This window comes from Rhinopithecus roxellana, chromosome 9 (genome assembly GCF_007565055.1).
Source record: "Rhinopithecus roxellana isolate Shanxi Qingling chromosome 9, ASM756505v1, whole genome shotgun sequence".
Classification (NCBI taxonomy): Eukaryota; Metazoa; Chordata; class Mammalia; order Primates; family Cercopithecidae; genus Rhinopithecus; species Rhinopithecus roxellana.
This window is the reverse complement of record NC_044557.1, coordinates 94,842,370-94,863,296: the sequence shown is the minus strand read 5'-3', so window position 1 is coordinate 94,863,296 and position 20,927 is coordinate 94,842,370. Positions and strand designations below refer to the sequence as shown.

Below are 20,927 nucleotides of genomic sequence, written 5' to 3'. Positions count from 1 at the left end.
AAAATTGCTCTCATATACACAAAACAGTCATTAGCCATATTAGGCTACAGTACAGGTTAGGTTAACTGTTGGAACCTTGTAACAGCCAACTCTAAACTTCAAATGTAAGGATTTTAAAAAATCCTTATAGAAGAAAAAATCTGGAGTAGAGCTTTGGTCAGTAGTCAATTTCAAATGAATTACTAAAGTCTCTGAGAGTTTGAGAGGTCCTACTCAGTAAATAAGCAGGGTCTTGCGGTCCTAGAAACTGAAAATTGAAGGATGCTTTAAAGCCTATTTGTGCAAACATATCATATTACAAGAGAAGACACTGGGGTCCCAGTAGTAGTAGCAGTAGTAGTAGTAATGGTGAATAGGCATGACTTATTTGGGCATGCATTTTGAAGTGGGAATTTCACTTACCCCTGCTCAGGAAATTCTCACAGCACACCCAGGAGACGTGGCCATCTACTAGGTAAGGAAAGCGTTTAAGGGGAGGTTCTAGGGGTTGGACCATAATCTGCTCACTGCACATCCTGTGCATTTAATTATGCCATCTGTAGCCTTCCCAAATAGTCAGAACCTCCAAGTTCTGTGGGAATGTGGGGTCCAAATGTCAGGGGACCCCACTTGTGGGGAGCACCTATCATATGGTAAGCACTGTGATAGGCTTGGGTCCACCAACGTTAATAAGACCTGTCCCATCCCTCCAGGAGGTCATGGCATAAACTCCTTCCCACTGTTGGGCACTGGGAGATGTGTGTAATAATCAGCTTAAGACCTTGTCTAGCATCTAGGCCAGGTGTTAAGAGGGTTGGTTTTGCATTCAGACCTATCTTGGTTCAAATTCTGTCACTGTCATTTATGTACCACGTGACTTTGGGGGAACTACTGACTCTCTGTGACTCTAAATTATCTTATCTGTAAAATAGGTATAAAGACATCCACCACACAGGGCGATTGTGATGATTACAGATAAGGTAACATTTGCTCAATACATGTTAGATCTTGTTACTTTGATTGCTTTCTGATTCAAGACAGCAGTTCTGCCTCTCCCTATAGTTATCTGCAGTGACTCACCACCAATCCTCCCTAAACAAGAGATTCCTAGAATCTGCCACTTTGTGGAAATAAAGCATTTCCAGCATGTCCTGAGTGAGTGCAGGGAAGCCTCCTCTAGAAGCAAGTACTGCTTCCCATACAGGGAAGCCCTTACTCAAATGCCTCAAGCTTGAAGTGAGGAGAGAGGACTCCCATTCCTCCCTGCAGGACAGAACAGTATGGACTGACACTGTATTCTCACCAATCTGACACACTCAGCCCTTGGAGACAGAGAGTATGTACCTGATTGTGATGCCTGGGAGAAAGGTTCTGCTCCGGCAGGATCTTCAGTTCCCCTCTGCAGATTCCAAGTCTCCACCCACCAGATGAAGTTTCTTCATCTGCCACCTAGTGGGAAAATAAGACTAATTCAATAGGGGCATGGTCAAATGCTCAGGGGAGTCCCAGTCAAGCTTCAGGAGGTTTCTAGTGATTCCTTCATCGACTAGCTATGTGACCTCAGGCAAGTTACAACAAACACAACAATGACAATAAAAATCTTGCTGTGCCTCTGTTTCCCCATCTATAAAATTGCAGTAATAATAGTAACTACTTCAAAGAGTCATTATGAAGATGAAGTAAATTAACATTTATAAAGTGCTTAGAAGAGTGCTAAACACAAGGTATGTTCTATGTAGTATATTTAAATAAGTTAAATGTACAAAACACGTCAGCATTTCTTTCTCAATTATTTCAGATTCCATAAAGGAGAAGGGTGTGATTACTTATCATCACAATAGCTAATATTTATTGTGTTAGTACAAAATGCCAAATACGGTTCCAAAGCATTTATATTTATTAAGTTATTTAACCTTATGGGATATGCACTGCAATTATCCCCACTTAAGAAATGAAAAAACGTGGAGAGAAAAATTTCATAATTTTGCCATGAATATTTAACAGGTATGGCAAGGTTTTCTGCCAAGGGCTGGATTATATATTAATTGAATATATCAATATATAATTGTTAGCTGTATCATTAATGCTATCATAATTAATATAATTAAATCTATTAATTATGCACAATTATATAGAATTATGTTAATATAATGTAATAATTACATTATATTATATATTAACATATATAAACATATATAATATTAACATAACATGTAATATGATAAAGATGTCTCCAAAGCACAGTGGTTCAACTTCCAATTTTTCTATTTCGAAATGGTGCAAAAGTGACATGCATTCAGTGGAAACAACACTTTGAGTACTCATGTAACCATTCTGCTTTCACTTTCAATACAGTATTCAATAAATATACATCCCTTCGTTATAAGCATTTAACACTTTATTACAAAATAAGCTTTGTGGTAGATGATTTTGCTCAATTGTAGGCTAATGTAAGTGTTCTGAGCACATTTAAGATAGAATAAGATAAACTATGACGTTCAGTAGATGAGATATATTGAATGCATTTGAGATGTGTGATCTTTTCTTTTCTCTTTTCTTTTCTTTTCATTTTTGAAACAGGGTTTCATTCTCGTCATCTGGGCTGGAGTGCAATCTTGGCTCACTGCAACCTCCCTCTCTCAGGTTCAAGCCATTCTCCTGCCCCAGCCTCCCAAGTAGCGGCAGGTGCACAGGTGTACACCACTGTGTCAGGCTAATTTTTGTATTTTTAGTAGAGATGGGGTTTCTCCATGTTTCCCAGGCTGGTCAATTTGTGATATTTTCAATTTATGATGGGTTTATGGGTTTTAACTTATGATGGGTTTAACATACAATGAGTAAGTGTAGGAGCACATGCATTATATATAATACATATTATTATAATAGTGTATAATCATTATATATTATGATATACTACATAACATATATTATATAATTATATATCATTATATGTAATATGTAAACATTATATTATATTCATATGTATTTCTTATATTATAATCTGTCTTCAAGGAGGACAGATATTGGCTATGTGATTGGAATGCTCAGAATCATCAGTATAGGGCACTGTGGGTCGCTATAGCAGGGGACCCTAACATAATTTTGGACTTCAAAGAAAACTTCTTTGAGGAAGTGATGTTTAAGGGATGGAAGGAAGTGATGTAGAGGTATTAGGTAGACACAGAAGGAAGTAGAACCTTTCAAATAGATGAAAAGTGTCTGTCAAAGCCCTGAGCCAAGAGAAAGCCTGGATCAGACAAGGAGTTGTAGTCAGTTTCACCTGTCTGAAGTGAAGAGAATCATGGGAGACATGGGGCAAGGGCAAGGTGAGGCTGGAGTTATAGACCAGCGTTAGATCACCAGCACCATGAAGACATGATATAGACTTGACACTTTAGCCAAAGGTCAAGTGTTGACTAAATAATATATGTTTAAGAGATGGTGATTTTTTTTTTTTTTTTTTTTTTTTTTTTTTTTTTTTTTTTTTTTTTTTTTGCATTTTCTGGTTGTCAAATCAGAAGTCTTTCTACTTGAGGTGCTTGAGCCCTGGTTGATGATGAGCTGCTTTTTTGGCAATTTCTCATTTTTCAGACATTACTAACCCATTTCAACCTCTAAGAGACAATGATCCACCTTTTAAAGTTCTTTCTCTGAAGCTTTTCTCAGTGTTTGCAAACTGTTACCCATTCTCCGTTACTTGGTCTAATGAAACACAAGTAGTTGTTCTTCGTTTTTCCTATTTTGGTTTCTAATATTTGTTGTGATTTCTCCCTTTTTTGCTTTTCCAATACTGCCAACATGTCTGTTTTAATAACCTTTTGAAAAGTCTAGCTTTTGGCTTAGTTGGTTATCTTTCATGTTTCTTTTCTTGATAATTAGTTTCTGTGCATAGTTTTATTAGTTTTTCTTATACTCTCTTTGGCCCTATTTAACTGGCCCTTTTTCATTTCATTTTTTTGTACAATGCTTAGCTTACTCATAGCCAATATTTCTTACTTTTTAAATATATGCTTTTAGGTTATACATTTTCTCTATACTTAACTAATTCCACAAGTTTTTATGTTTTTTTTCATTTAACTTATTTTTAATTACTTGTAAATATACGTGTTTTTTTAAACTAGACTTTTTTTGTTTGTTCGTCTTGTACCAAAAATTTATTTTCAGATGCTTTTTTGGAATTTTCTATGTCTCCAAATGTAGTTTTCTGTTGCTTTCTGGCAACATATTTTATTATGCTTAGAGAATGTCCCCTGAAAGATATTGCTTCTTTGTTATTTGTTGAGACTATGTGGCTGATTTTTTAAATTTTATTTTTCGGTGGATCATTCAACATTTTCAAAAGCAGCTGCTGAATTCAAAATCATACAATTGATTTTGTCTGTAGTGTGGCTATTTTATTTCGAACTAGGGAGAAATATTTTCTGCTCAAGTAGTGAAGTCTGACATGGCCTTGCTCAATGTTCCCATTCTTACAACTTTCAGGATGCGTTTCTTCACTTCACCTGAGAACTGCAGGTTGACAAGTTTCAAGATCTGTTAATTGGGTTATTATGAGCACCAGCCTTTGGGCGTCTCACTTGCATGTGTCTGTGCATTTTTTGCTAGCATTTAGATCTTCATTTGCAAGTTAGATGAAATCTTGGCCATGAGTTTTATTCACTTCCCTCCCCATATGCACAATTGGATCACATTACAAAGAGAAAAATAAAAATATAGCATCTTTATTGAAAAACAAATGATCAAGAAAGGCTCACTTAGCTATCTTGTGAGAGCTTTTAGTTAAAGTCATTGCTGCATGGGTAATGCTAAATGTTTCAGGTAAATTCTGAGTTGGTCTCTGAAAAACAGCCTGTTTTACTTCTGCTGTCTATTGAAGAGCGGAAATTACAAGTCAGTTTACAATACAGCTGGAAATGGCCTACCACCTTAGAGACTCTTGGAAAAAAAGCCCAATCTTTCACAAAGAGAATAGTGAACTGAATGAATCAGATACACAACCTTAAGAAAATTTAGGTCCAATAACAAAAAAGTGTAGATGCTAGTCCACTTTGAGGCACTATTAGAGACACTAGGAATGGAACAGTGAACCAAAGATGGTGAAGTTCTCACTTTTATACAACTTATTTTCTAGAGGAGGGAAATAAAAAATAAACAAATAGAAAAAGAAATGTGTCAGGTGGCAATACATTTCAAGATAAAAAGTAAAAAGGATAAAAGGAACAGAGATTGACTGGGTATGGGGGTATTGTTTTAAACAGGTTGGTCAAGAAAGTCCTTATTGTAGAGATGGCATTTCAACCGAGGCCTGAATAAAATTAGAAAACATCAACACACAGAGGAATCCCCCCAAACGTCAAATGCAAATACGTGAAAGCTGCCTGTATTAATTGTGTTTTTTTCCATGTGTACTGCCAGCTGGCATACTTGTGCATTCAGTCTCAGAGCAGAGAAGAAGTCTGGCTAGATATCCATTCTCCTTTCCCCTAACACAAGCAAGATCACCATTCTAGCCTTTCCTTCCTGTGCACCATACTTGTGATGCCTTCCCTATCCCACTTTCTCAATATTTATACTGAGGTAGGTTCCTCTGTACAGATTATTTTTGCAACATTTTAATACCTGCAAATGCTGTACTTATTCTGCTTCTCATTACGATTCTCTTGAGTCATTTCTTACTGATCTCTGCTAAGGCTAAAATTATCTTTTATCCTATTCCTGAGCTCTTCTTACCCATGTTGTTTCTCAAGGTATTTAAGAATATTGTACAGGAACAAAATCTTATCATAAAATATGATATGAAGAAAATGTGTGGGAGGGTCCTATCCAATAGTAGGCAGACTGAGGACACATGCAAATGGTGGCCTGTATTCCAATTAGAATGCAAGGGTAATTGCTTACTTGCCTCTGAGTGCACCTAACACAGTGTCTGGCACCTACTTGATCCTTAATATTACCTTGGAACTAAATTTAACAATGAGTCTGTGATTCTAGCAATAAATTAGGTCAAGAGAGTTTATTTATCAACCTGTCAAAATCCAAGGTACAAACATAGACCAAACATAAAAGTTATTCAACAAACAACAGTTCCCTTTAAAGAACCCCCAATTAACTTTCCAATATACACCAGTGGACTAACATCCTCAGCCAGTGCTGCAGATCACAAGTTCTGTATGTGCGCTCAGCCACTGCATGAACATTGGTTAATAGTTGTGGATTGAGATGCAAAACATCCTGGATCTTGTCACAGATGCAAAATGCTGATGTGTGAGGATCTGAAACAATCTCTTTTTTAAGATCATGCTTTAGTTCATCAGTAGCTAAGAAGACAGGCAAGGCAATTACATTAAGGACCAATTCCTCTTTGTTTTAGATTATACAGTGTGTTGAAGCAGCTGTTACAGGTGCTATGTACTCTCAGGGATGGCCTAGGCCTCCTTACTTTGCTCTTTTTCTCTGTCCTGCCTATCCAAGCCTTGTACTATCATACATAGACAGGGGTGTCTAAGGTGGGCCTGGGCGTAATGTGGAGATCATGAACCTGAAAACACTCTCAAAGTCTCACTTTTCCCTTAATAGTTTCTTTATGGAAAATCAGAGATAACCTTTAATCCTTAAGTTGATATAAGAGTTCCATATAAGAATATCACCATTCTACTCTCTGTATTTAATGAATTTGAAGCTTTTAGCCACCTCATGCAATATCTGTCCTTCTGAGACTAGATCATTTCACTTAACATAATGTTCTCCAGTTTCATCCATGACGTTGCCTATAGCAGGATTTCTTTCTAAATTAAGGTGAAATAATATACTATTGTATGTACATACTGCAATTTTAAAATCCATTTATCCATAAGGAAGGGGAAATGGGGAGATGAAAATGAATGAGGCTAAAATTTCAGTTATGCAAAATAAATAAGTCCTGGAATTTGCTACACAATATTGTATCTACAGATAACAACATGCAGCTCTCACTTTATATATTCTTACCACATTAAAATAAAGAAATCAGAGTTGGCACTTCATAGTTTTAGTGTCCAACTCATATTTTTAATCTATTAGTTTAAAGTCACTCAATTATTAGAATCCACAGTACAAACTCACCTCTGAGTCCTTAAAACATTGTCTATTTGTGCCATTTTTTCAGTAATTCAGCATAAACAACTTTATAGTATTCATTCAACATTCAGCTAATTATTAGATATCTACTTTGTTGCAGAGCTAGAGGCTTGAGATTTAAAAGTAAATAGGAATAGATAGAAATTTTGGTACACTGCAAAAGAATGATCACCTAAAACCATCTTTGGGAGCATAAGGCGTTTGTTCGTTGCATGTTTACATTATCACTTATATTAATCTGTTCTCATGCTGCCAATGAAGATGTACCCAAGACTGGGTAAATTATAAAGAAAAAATAGCTTTAATGGACTCGCAGTTCCAAATGGCTAGGAAGGCCTTGGGACACAACCAAACCATATCATTCTGACCCTGGCCCCTCTCAAATCTCATGTCCTCACATTTTGTGCCTTCCCAACAGTCTCTCAAAGTCTTAACTCATTTTAACATTAACTCAAAAGTTCACAGTCTCATCTGAAACAAGGCAAGTCTGTTTCACCTATGAACATGTAAAATCAAAAGCAAGTTACTTACTTCCTAGATACAATGAGGGTACAGGCATTGGGTAAATACACCCATTCCAAATGGGAGAAATTAGCCAAATTGAAGGGGCTACAGGTCCCATGCAGGTTCAAAATCCAATGGGGCAGTCAAATCTTAAAGTTCCAAAATGATCTCCTTTGACTCTATGTCTTACATCCATTCAGGCTGATACAAGAGGTGGATCTTCATGGTCTTGGTCTCTACCCCTGTGGCTTTGCTGGGTATAGTCTCCTTCCCAGCTACTTTCATGGGCTGGCATTGAGTGTCTGTAGGTTTTCCAGGTGCACAGTGCAAGCTGTTGGTGGATCTACCCTTCTGGGGTCTGGAGGATGGTGGCCCTCTTCTCACAACTCCACTAGACAGTGCCCCAGAGGGGACTCTATGTGGAGGCTCACACCCCATATTTTCCTTCCACACTGCCCTAGCAGAGGTTCGCCATGAGGGCCCCGCCCCTGCAGCAAACTTCTGCCTGGTCATCCAGGGGTTTCCATACATCCTCTGAAATCTAGATGGAGGTTTCCAAACCTCAATTATTTACTTCTGTGCACCCACAGGCCCAACACCATGTGTAAGCCACCAAGTACTGGGGCATGGGCCCTCGGCAGCCATGGCCTGAGCTATACCTTGGGCCCTTTTAGCCATGTCTGGAGCAGCTGGAACACAGGATACCAAGTCCCTAGGCTGCACACAGCAGGGGGACCCTGACTCCAGCCCACAAAACCATTTTGACCTCGTAGGCCTTCAGGCCTGTGATGGAAGGGGTGCTCTGACAGTTTCTGACATGCTCCGGAGACATTTTCTCCATTGTTTTGGTGATTAACATTCAGGTCCTTGTTACTTATGCAAATTTCTGCAGAGAACTTGAATTTCTCCCCAGAAAATGGGTTATTCTTTTCTATTGCATTGTCAGGCTGAAAATTTTCCAAACTTTTATGCTTTGCTTCCTCTTGAATACTTTGGTGCTTAGAAATTTCTTCTGCCATATACCCTAAACCATCTCTCTCAAGTTCAAAGTTCCACAGGCCTCTGGGGGGGGGGGGGGGGGGCGGCAAAATGCTGCCAGTATTTTTGCACAGCGAAAGTGACTTTTACTGCAGGTCCCAACAAGTTCCTCATCTTCATCTGAGACCACCTCAGCCTGGATTTTATTGTCCATATCACTGTCAGCATTTTGGTCAAAGCCATTCAACAAGTCTCTAGGAAGTTCCAAACTTTTCCACTTTTTCCTGTCTTCTTCTGAGCCCTCTAAACTGTTCCAGCCTCTGCCTGTTAGCCATTTCCAAAGCCTCTTCCATATTTTCAGGTACCTTTACAGCAGGGCCCCTCTCGCAGTAACAATTTACTGTATTAGTCTGTTCTCATGCTGCTAATAAAGACATACCCGAGACTGAGAAATTTATAAAGAAAAGGAGGTTTAGTGGACTCACAGTTCCATATGGCTGGGGAGGCCTCACAATCATTGTGGAAGGTGAAGCAAAGACATATCTTACATGACCACAGGCCAGAGAGTTTGTGCAGGGGAACTCCCCTTTATAAAACCATCAGATCTTGTGAGACTTATTTAGTACCACAAGAACAGCATTGGAAACACTTGCCCCCATGATTCAGTTATCTCCTACCAGGTCCCTTCCACAACATGAGGGAATTTGGGGAGCTACAACTCAAGATGAAATTTGGGTGAGGACACAGCAAAACCCTATCACCACTTACCTGGAGATTCTAGCTGGTATTGTTTAACCGAAAACTAAATACTGAAAAGTACTGAAAAATAATCCAAACTGGATTATTTACAGATGATGTAAGGTAGAAAAGCCAAGACATAAACATATTAAATGTTAGGATGACAAAAGATTTTCATTAAGTTTGCTAGATATCAGGTCAATATATAAAACACAAGAAGAAAACAGCAATTGCAAGTTTTAAAAAGACAAGATACAATTGAAATAGTAACTGAACATAAAGGAATCTACAAAAGAATTTAGCAATATACAAAGCCTTTATGGAGAGCATTATAGACTTTCTTAAAAGACATTAGAGTTTATTTATGTAAATAGAGATTGTAGTATATACATTTATGAGTTGGAAGACTCAATTATAAAAATGGGAGGTGAATTCATGACTATTCATTTTATTATCCTTTGTACATTCTTGTATGCGTAAAAGCATCTACCATTTTAATTGAAAATTTAAAAATATTTAAATGTAATTTTAAAGATCAAATAGACACAAAAGGTTTTTGTGTACACGCCTTGCATGTGCACATACATGTTAATGCCAAACAGTTGGAGTGTGCCTAATTTCATTTAACCCACCATGATTTGTTGGAAAATTATCTGTATCTACACTGGAAAGATGAGCCAAGTGAAGCTCAAGGTAGATAAGTGACCTCCCAAAGTCATACCTCACAAAGACCGTATATTGATCTTCTTTCTCCTGCCCAGGACCTCTTATCTGGCCCAGTGTTCACTTACTAGCCAATACCACCACATTTCTCAGGTCAACCTAATGCACACAGAATTGGGAGTCTGGTAGAGTTAGGAATCCTGTTAATCAGTATCTCCTTTGGTAGGACATAGGTGATGATTTCAGTCTAAATAATGGGCAGTTTAACATCATGTGGTGGGATGGGTGCAAGGTGTTGCTAGGCTTTGAGAAATTAGCCATCTGGGATTTGCCCCTTGCTTCCCAAAAGAACTGTCTGCTAAGCACTCATGTCCGGGGAGCACTGCCACTAAAGCTATGCAACCACTCACTACCAAGCTCTGAAATCCATCTCTGGAAAATAAGAGTGAATTAGTCACAGGTGGTCCTGCTGAACACATGCTCACTAATCAGAAATGACTTCGACACTTCTCATAAGCCCTTGTGAACAGCTTTGGAAACAAACAAACACAAATAAACTCCCCTCCCAACAGAGCTTGCCCTGAGGTTAAAAACTGAAAAATACGTATACATGTTTATTCATTTGTTCATCTTTTATTTTATTTATCCTTGAATATATTTCTTCAATAAAATAAATATTTACAGAGTGTTTCTTTGTGCCACATATTGTATCAAGCCCTGAGTATACTTTGTGAAAAAGAAAGTGGCCCCTGCTCTCAGAGAGCTTATAGGATAGGGAAGATGTTAAATAAACAAATATAAATATCCACAAACATTAAAAATTAGACCAACATGAACAATATGACAAAATCCCATCTCTACACAAAATAATACAAAAATTATCTGGGCATGATGTCATGCGCCTATAATCCCAACTACTCAGAAGGCAGAGGCGGGAGGATTGCTTCAGCCCTGGAGGTCCAAGCTATAGTGAGCTGAGATTGTACCACTGCACTCCAGCATGGGGGGTAGAAAAAGAAAGACCCTGTTTTCCAAAACAAACAAACAAACAAACAAACAAACAAACAAACAAACAAATATGGGGTAGAGTAAGAAAGACCCTGTTTCCCTAAATAAATAAACAAACAAACAAACAAACAAACAAATACGGGGTAGCGTAAGAAAGACCCTGTGACCCTGTTTCCCAAAATAAATAAATAAATAAATAAAATTAAAAGTAATAATAACAATTAAATTGGGGGAAAGAGTTGGAAGGAGGATAAAGAGGAAGAACTTCTTAAACTTTTTCGGGGAGTCACTTTTTGAGAAGAAAGCACGAAAGCCAAGCCTCAGGGAAGAGTTTTAGATTCCCTGCAGTACTTCAGATTTCTTGGGAACAGGCTTCTGTTTCTAGTTCATTTCTGCATCTCTAAAACCTATCACTTACTATGAGACAGTTGAGTCTGTTAGAGGACATGTTAGTTATTGTTGCACCTAGTGTAAGGTTTACCAGACCTAAATATCCAATTCTGTTGTTGCCTCAAGAGGCTCCAAGCTCAGTCCTCTTAGTTTTCTTTTTTCTTTTTTTAACTTTTATTTTAGGTTCAGGTGTACCTGTGTAGGTTTGTTATATAGGTAAATTTGTGTCACGTGGGTTTGTTGTATAGATTACTTCATCACCCAGGTACTAAGCCTAGTACCCAGTGGTTATTTTTTCTTACTCCTCTCCTTCCTCCCACCCTCCAACCTCATTGTCTCTTGTTCCCTTCTTTGTGTTCACAAATTTTCATCATGTAGCTCCCACTTACAAGTGAGAACACACAGTATTTGATTTACTGTTCCTGTGTTAGTTTGCTAAGGATAATGGCCTCCAGATCCATCTGTGTTCCTGCAAAAAACCATGATCTCATTCTTTTTTATGGCTGCATAGTATTCTATCTGTACCACATTTTCTTAAACACTCGGGTATAACTCACAGCAGCACTTCTCTACCTTTACTATGTGGAAGAACACGTGACAGAAGGCATGAATCTGTGCAACATACTACTAGTACATGTAGACTTAAGATGTACATTCATATTAACCTCAACTTTCTCTGTCCCATTCAAAAAAATGTATCAGAAGGCAAGTAAGTAAGAGCAAACTTATTACTGAATTAACCTTGGATCCACTTTACTTATAAAATCCAAAGTACAACAATCATATATCTGTACTGCTGTTAATAACAGACTACTTGTAGGACACATGGCAATTATTTACACCAGTTTTCTGATACCACAGTTAATGTAACTGCTCTGCAGAGCTCCCGCTGTCCCTCCCACCTACATGAATGGGCCTCAGGCCCTATCCCCTTATGTATTATTTTCATAAAACCAGTAACTTACTGAAGAATTAGTCAAAGTCCCCAGTTACATAAGACTATCTTCATCCCATCCACACGTGGCTGATTAATTGCTTCCACGTTTCTCAATATATATTTTTTTAAACAAATGTTCTCATATCACTTGCCTACTCCCCACTACATATCCCTTAATTATTGGTCTCTGGTGTTGAGATTTATAATGGGCTGCCACCATAATTCTACTTTAGGAGTTAGGGTCATTATTAATAGTCTCTTAATACATTATATATTCAATAAATATATATCGAGTAGGTACTATCATCATCATCATCACTGTCATGGTCATTGTCATTCCTGTTATGTGTAAGGCTTTTGGGAGGCACTGGACCATCAGCAGTGAACATTATAGACAAGCAACCACTGATTAGTTTTCTTTCACTGTAGATTAGTTGGCATTTTAAAAAATTTTATAAGCAGAATTGTACAATGTGGACTTTTTGTGTATGGCATCTTTCAACCTACATAGCGACTCTGAGATTCATCCATGTTTTTACATATCTATAGTTCACTTATATTGTTATTGTTATGGTCATTTATATTGTTATTCTATTTTATGGATATACCTCATTTATCATTCACTTCTTGATTAATACTTGTATATAGGATTTGCTGGGTTTTGCTACTGTGAATAAAGCTTCAATAAGCATTTCTGTACAAGCCTTTGTATAAAGGTACGTTTTCATTTATTTTTGGCAAATACTTAGGAATGGAACTCCTGGAATATTTAATGAGTAACGTGTCTAGCTCCAAGAGGGAAGTGGTCAGTTTCCCAAAGTGTTTGTTCCATTTTACTTTCTCATCAACAAGTGTATAGGACTTCAACCTCTTTCACGTCTCAGCCAGGTGCTTAACCAGGAGCACTTGCTACTGTCAATCATTTTAAAAGGATATTTTGTAAGTATAATTTAGATAAAATAAAATTTGCTCATTTTAAGTGTACATATTTCATATGTTTTCACAAACTAGTATAGTCACTTACCCACCAAAATTGAGATACAGAAAATTTGTATCACCCCAGAAACTTTCCTCATGACCTTTTGTAATTAATGTCTTCCCTCAAATGCAGCCCTGGGAAACCATTGAGCTGTTTCTATTACTAAAGTTATGCCTCTTCTTTATTATGTCTTTTTTATCTCTTTTTTCTTTTCTGAGTTCATCATTAGCATTTACAAAACTAGACTTAGGAAAAGAACTAGGTTTGAGGACACGTGCATGATCTTAATATAGTAAATGTTTTACCCACAAAAATTAAAATTAAAAATTAAAAAATATATATAGCACATGTTTAGCCTGTCCTGATTATTAATCAGAGCAATGAGAATATTGGCAGAGTTTTGTCTTTTCTACAGTTTGATATTAATTGTGTATATGTACAATACAGTCTTTTGTGTCTGTCTTCCTTCACTAGCACAATGCTTTTGAGATTGATCCATGTTCCTGAATACACAAGCAGACCATTCCTTTCTTTTGCTGACTAGTTCTCCATTACATTATCCATTCACTCTTCTATTGGTGGACATCTGAGTTGTTTCTAGCTTGGCAATATTATAAATTATCTCTATGAACACGCATAAAAGTATTTCCATGGACATAAGTTTTCATTTCACTGGAATAAATACTCAGGAGTGGGATTTCTGGATTTCATGGTAAGTGAAATAATCTGTACACCAAACCCGTGAGTCATGAGTTTACCTATATAACAAACCTGCACTTGTACCCCTGAAGCTAAAATAAAAGTTAAACTATTAAAAAAAGAGAAACGGACAATGTTTCCTACAAGCTACATATGAAAGCAACACAAATACTTGATACTGTTCTCACCAACATTTGGTATTGTCAGTAATGTTACCGACACAACGGGTGGGTTCCATTGCTTGGTGGGTGACAGTCCAGAGATCACAACCAAGGAGGATTTAACAAGGACATTTTGTTACTTGCAACAAGAAAGGAAGAAACCAGAGGTAGTTCCCCAAAGCAGTGCCTCCCTGAACAAAGGTGAAAATTAGGCTTTTATTGGGCTGGTTAGCTGAGTCATTGCATATGGAGGTGGAGTAAAGGCAGCGCAGGCATAGTCATTGATCATGCTTCTACCTATGACGCATGCATGGAAAATGGAGAGTAAGCTCCTCCCTGGGCTGCGTGTTTAGTATGGTAATGAGGAGAGTTTGCCAAATTCATCTCCAACTCATGCATCTCTGGATCCACCTGGTTTTTGTTTTGCTGGGGCTGGACATAATCAGTGGCACCGCATGATCAATGACTGCGCCTGTGCTGCCTTTACTCTACCTCTGCATGCAATGACTCAGCTAACCAGCCCAGTAAGAGCTTGACTTTCACCTTTGTTCTGAAACTTTTCTGAAACAACAAGAACTCAAGATGTAGCAGTTACAAGTGGCTACTTCTTTACAGTGAAAACCTGGGCACCCTGAGTTACAGTAATTGTGGCTACACTAGTGGATGTGTGGTGGCATATCTTTGGGGAAGCTTACATTTCCCTAATGATTTATGAGGCTGACCATTTGTTTTTCTGTGCTTACTGGACATTTGTGTATATCATTTTTTTGTGTATGTGGAATGCCTTCTCTAACATTTTGCTCTTTTGTCATTTTTATTGAATAGTCTTCTAATTATTAAATTCTAAAAGTTACTTATATATGTAAGTTCCCTGTCAGAAATTTGCATTTTGTTATTTTCTTTCAGCCTGTGCCTTGGTATATATTGTATTGATAGTATCTCTCTTAATGAACAAACACTTTTATTGTTGTGTTTAAAAGCTTTATTGAGATACATAAGTACTGACTTAATTTCTTAATTTTAATTTCTTAAAGTCAGTGAGCGTATGTCCCCACAAATTAAGATTTTTACATTTGCCAAGACTGCTTTAGTTTCTTTGCATATCTAATGATTTTTAGAGCCAGTTTGTAAATTTCTACACAAAATCTCATTGGGATTTTTGATTGGGGTTGCACTGAATATATAGATAGAAAAAATGTTGCTAGCAAAGCTACTCTTATAAAATGATTAAAGAAAGTTCTCTAAACAGAAAGACGTTGGAAAAAACAAACTTGGAACTTCAGAAAGAAACAATAGAACATAAAAGTCAACAAAAGTAGAAATAAATTAAATAAAATATCTTTCTCTCCTGAGTGTCTTCAATCACATTTGATGGTTTATGTAAAATAATATCTTCTGATTTAGTGCTCAATTTATATAAAGAAAGAATAAAAATGATTCTATTTTAAAAGTGGGAAAATTAAATGACCTGAAAGGAAGCAAAGTTTACATACTTTAGAGTGCTAAAACATATTAGTAGGATTTAATCAATAATGTACACATATTATAATACCTAAAATAACTGCTGAGGAATTATACAAAGCAGTATACTCAAAAACACTATAAAGAAATAAAAATGAAATTCTAAGATATGTTTAATTAACCCACAGGGGGGTTTCAAAAGAAAACCCAAAGCAGAAAAATAAAGAAAAAAGAAAAACAAAGTTAAAAAAGAATTAATAATATGGAAGACTTAAGCCTAACATGTAAATAATTACCTTAGGTAATTTAGTGGTCTAAATAAACAATTTAAAAAACAGATTATTAGAATGGTTGTAAAAAAATAACCATGATCAAACGATATGATATACTGACTACAAGTAATTCATTTCAAATAAAATAACATAAGTAGGCTGAAAGTAAAAGGATAAAAAAATTGTATACCACACAGGCTTTTCTTAAAAGCAAGGCTATATTAGCATCAGCTAACGCTGACTTCAGAGCAAAAAAGTCACTGTAGATAGAAAGGGTGATTATGTAATAATAAGGGGACCCAGCATATAGAAGACACAGCAATTCTAAATGTGCATTCAGCAAACAACAACTTTTAATATAAATAAAACATATATATATAATGTTAATATAAATAAAACATGATAGAGCTAAAAGACATCCCATGCTCATGAATCAAAAGAATTGACATTATTAAAATGACCACACTACTCAAAAATTTTATAAATTCAGTGCAGCCCCCTCAAAATATTAATTAAATTCTTCATAGAAACAGAAAAAAAAAGTCCTGAAATTCATATGGATCCACCAGAGACCCTAATAAGCCAAAGTAATACCGAGCAAAAAGAATAAAGCTGGAGGCATTACCCTACCTGACTTCAAATGATACTACAAAACTATCATAGGTATAAAAGCAGACACACAGATAAATGGAATAGAATAGAGAACCCAGCAATAAATCCAGATATTCACAGTCAACTGATGCTTAATAAAGGTGTCAAGAACACACATGAGAGAAAGAACTCCGTATTCAATAAATGGCGCTGGAAAAACTAGATATCTACATACAGAAGAATGAAACTAGACCTTTATCTCTCATTATATACAATGGTCAACCCAGAGTGAACTAAAACTTTAAACATAAGACGTGAAACTATAAAAGTACTAGTAAAAAGCATAGTGGAAACACTTAAGGATAGGTCTAGGATAAGGCCTCAAAGCCACAGAAAACAAAACAAAACAAAAGACAAATGGTAGTCCTAAACTAAAAAGCTACCTCGTAGCAAAGTAAATGATCAACAGAGTTAATATCCTGTAGAATGGGAGAAAATATTTGCAAACTATTTACCTGACAAGGGGACTAAAATCTAGAATATACTAGAAACTCAACTCAACAACAATAAATCACAACTAATCTCATTCAAAATTGGGCAAAGGAACTGAATAGGTATTTCTCAAAAGAAGTCACACAAATGGCCACAAGGTATATGAAAAAATGTTCAATATCACTAAGCATGAGGGAAATGTAAATCAAAACCACAATGAAACATCAGTTAAAATGGCTATTATCAAAAAGACAGAAAAATACCAAATGCTGATGAGAATGCAGAGAAAGGAATCTGTTATACACTGTTGGTTGGAACGTTAGTTAGTATCAACATTATAGAAAGTAGTATGGAGGTTTCTCAAAAACACAAAAATAGTAATACTATATGATCCAATAATCTCACTACTGGATATTTATCCAAAGGAAAGGTAATCAGTATATCAAAGGAATAGCTGTGTCTCTATGTTGATTGCAGCAGTATTCACAATAGCCAAGATATGGAATCAACCTAAGTGCCCATCAATGAGTGGACAAAGTAAATACGGTACATATACACAACACAATACTATTCAGCCACAAAAAAGAATGAAATCCTATCATTTGCAGCAACATATATTGAGCTGGAGGTCATTACGTTAAGTGAAATATGTCAGGCACAGAAGGACAAATTTTGCAGGTTCTCATTCATTGATGGGAACTAAAAAAAGCTGATCTCACGAATGTAAAGATTAGAATGATGGTTACCAGAAGCTGGGAAGATGTGAGGGGTATGAATAGAAGTTGGTTAACAAGCACTGATATACAACTAGATAGAAGAAATAAATTCTAAGTTCTAAGGTTGTGTAGCACTGTAGCATGAATACAGTTAACAACAATTTATTTAATATTTAAAAATAGCTAGAAGAAAAGATTTGAAATATTCCCAACACCAATAAATAATAAATGTTTGAGATGATGAATATCCTAAATACTATGATTTGACAATTACACCATACGTATGAATGAGTCCAAATATCACATGCACCCCTAAATATGTATAATTATTACACATCAATAAAAATACTTTAAAAATTTACTTCAGTGATTCTGCTTTCCAACTTTTCATCTGTTGATATTTTGTCTGTTAATAATTTCCATTTATCTGTTGACTTTCCCAATCTATTTATTTAGTGATACATATATATACCCTATCTATATATGTCATTTTCTGTTACATCAAATATTTGAGATATCTTGAATTCAGTCTCTATTGAGTATCCTTTCCACTGTTTTTGCATGGCTAGTAATTTTTGCTTCAGAAATGACCATTGTAAATAATACAGTATTTTATAGCAGCTCTGGGTTCTATTGTTTTCCCCTCAGAATTATTGTTTTGTTATTATTTTGTTGTCATTCTATTAGGAATTTAACAAGCCTGAATTTAAAATGTAACTTTCTTTTTCAAGCATTGTGTAGTAGCTGATATCTCTATTCAGCTTTTGTATTTTACACTTCTGTTTTTTGTTTGTGTGTTTGCTTTTAGCCTTGTTACTATACTAGGGGTCTCTCCTAGGCCTGAATAATTCGGCATTCATCCAAAAATGTGGGTGGCAATGGAGCTCACCTTCTTCATGGCTTCTTGCTTTTAGGGACTCCCTCCTAGTTTTCAGCGGTTCTGCTGGTTTAAAGTTTTGTGCTCTGACACTTCAGCCTGTGAAGCTTCAGGACTTTGCCACCTGATCTGTTCAAAGTTGGTGAAGGTGTTCAATTAGTTCAGCAAGCTCATAGGTTAGACCCACATTGCTCTGTCTTTGTAGATTAGATTTCTTCTTGGATTTTGTCTGCAGTTTATATGGACTCCAGAGTCTGCTCATGCAATAATAATTGAACTGTCTTCTAGAGATTTTGGCAGAATATGTAGTTAGAATTAATTCTTCTTCTTTTTGCTGTTCTTTCTCTTCAAAAATTCCCTATTTAAATTTACAGCTGTTTTTTTTTATTCACAGCCCTGACATTTTTTTGGGACCTTAAGCCAATATAACTATGTTTCTAAAGCTGTAGTCAAAGTGGTTGGACAGTTTCCTAATGCGAAACACACACACACACACACACACAACCAGTCTTTACCCCTTCTATTTGTGTTTTTTTCAATTATACTCTTCAGAGACTTTTATCAGGTTGGACAATCATTCTAGTATCTTACACTAGTTTTTTTCTAATTATACTGTTTTAAAAATTTTCATTTGTGGAAGAGTTCCTGCTCTAATGTCACTACTCTGCCATTAATTTAAAAGGGTTTTCTCTCCTTTAGTTATTATGTTAAAAACAAATGACATTAAGGGATGACCTCTTTATGGAGGTGACATTTAAGTAGAGATATTAAATATTATTATAAATGTATTTTTAAAGCTGCTTTAATTCCCTTTGGGACTGAAGAAAGGGCTACACATAAATAGTATTTACCACTGAGAAACTGGTTTTTCTAAAGTGAGTACATTCACTTAGCTATACATGAATAAATATTACTAAACACCTACTATTTTCCAGGTACCATTTGAAGTGCTAAACATAGACAATTTTCCTAATTTCTCATGAGACTTACATTCTAATAGGAAGAAACAAAAAGTGAAATCAATAATCAAATTATATACAGTGTGATGGCATTATAAGCTCTGTGGAGAAAAATTAAGTAGAAGGAATATATAGAGTGTCAGTAGAAGAAAAAGTCAATTTTAAATCAGGAATTAGGGAAGACTTCACTGATAACAAACATCTGAGGTAGATGCATTTGGGAAGTGCAGCCTGGGCAGAAGGAGTAGCAACTGAAAATGTCCCGAGTTGGAAAATTCCTTTAGTGTGTGAGGAACAGTGAAGGGGCCATTGTGGCTATTTAGAGTGAGCAAGAGATAGGATTTAAAAGGGGAGGGAGGAGAAATAGTAAAGAGCCCAATGTGCAAATTCTCTTAGATTACTATAAGAACTTTTCTTATTTTACACTGATTGAAATGGGGAGTCACTGGAAGGGTTTGAGCAAAGAAGTGATGGCAGAAAATAGTTATATTGTGTGTGTGTGTATATGCACATACATACAGCAAGAAACCTCTATCTGCATCAGGTCTTTTTCCATACCTAGATATGAAATTTCTGCCTTATGCTTTAACAGGATCTCTCTTGCTGCTATGTAGAGAACAGATTGCTTAGGCAAGAATTCAATGAATCAGCAAGCCACTTCAATAATCCAGGAGATATTATAGTGTCTTAGACCAGAGTGATAACAAAGGAGATAGTGAAAAGAGCTGGGTTCTAGAAATCCAGAATGCCTATGGTGTTTTGAAGGTAGAGTAAGTGGTATTTTGTATGAGTGCAGCTGAGATGGGCACAGCAACTATTTATAGTGGTGTAGTACTGTAAGCATCATATTATTTGGTATGCATCTGCTTACATGTATATCTCTTCTTCTGTCTTCTGTGTTCCTTGAGGATATGGAATAGTAGTTTTATCTTCATAGCCCACAGTCCTCCAATATCTGAAAGCTGTTTCACTAAATTTTTATCCATTGATTCTTTTCCATTCCTTCTGGGCTGTATGGAATAAGCCTGATTTTTCTTCCCCGTAGGAGGCCTCTGCATACTTGAAGCCACTTCTTACTTGCCATTCTGTACACATATAAAATACTAGGGGTAGATGGAGGTGAGTATCGAATAGGTTATAGGACTTCAGTGGAATAGGATTGAGTTTTGAGGGCCATTTACCAGCCACAGCAAGGAGAATATAATATGTTCCTTGCCTACAGCTCAATAAAGATACAATTTTCAGAAGGCTGGGTTAAGCGGGACTGAAGAAAGGAAAACTAAAGGAAGATCACGACCCTATTCAGAAAACCTCACTCTTTTCCTCATTCAGGGTTCTCTTTCTCCTGAGAATAAATGAGCAACTTCTACATTCTGAGACAGAGCTTTCCTCTGCAGCAGCACTGGG

The 20,927-nt window shown here is 36.3% G+C and overlaps 1 non-coding gene across 1 annotated transcript; it reads right to left on the bottom strand.

Annotated features, from left to right (window-relative positions):
• Positions 1-13,509: 13,509 nt before the first annotated feature.
• LOC115899798 lies at positions 13,510-13,612 on the bottom strand. The gene has a single exon (XR_004059402.1). It is a non-coding gene; the product is annotated as a small nucleolar RNA SNORA72 (small nucleolar RNA).
• Positions 13,613-20,927: the final 7,315 nt, after the last annotated feature.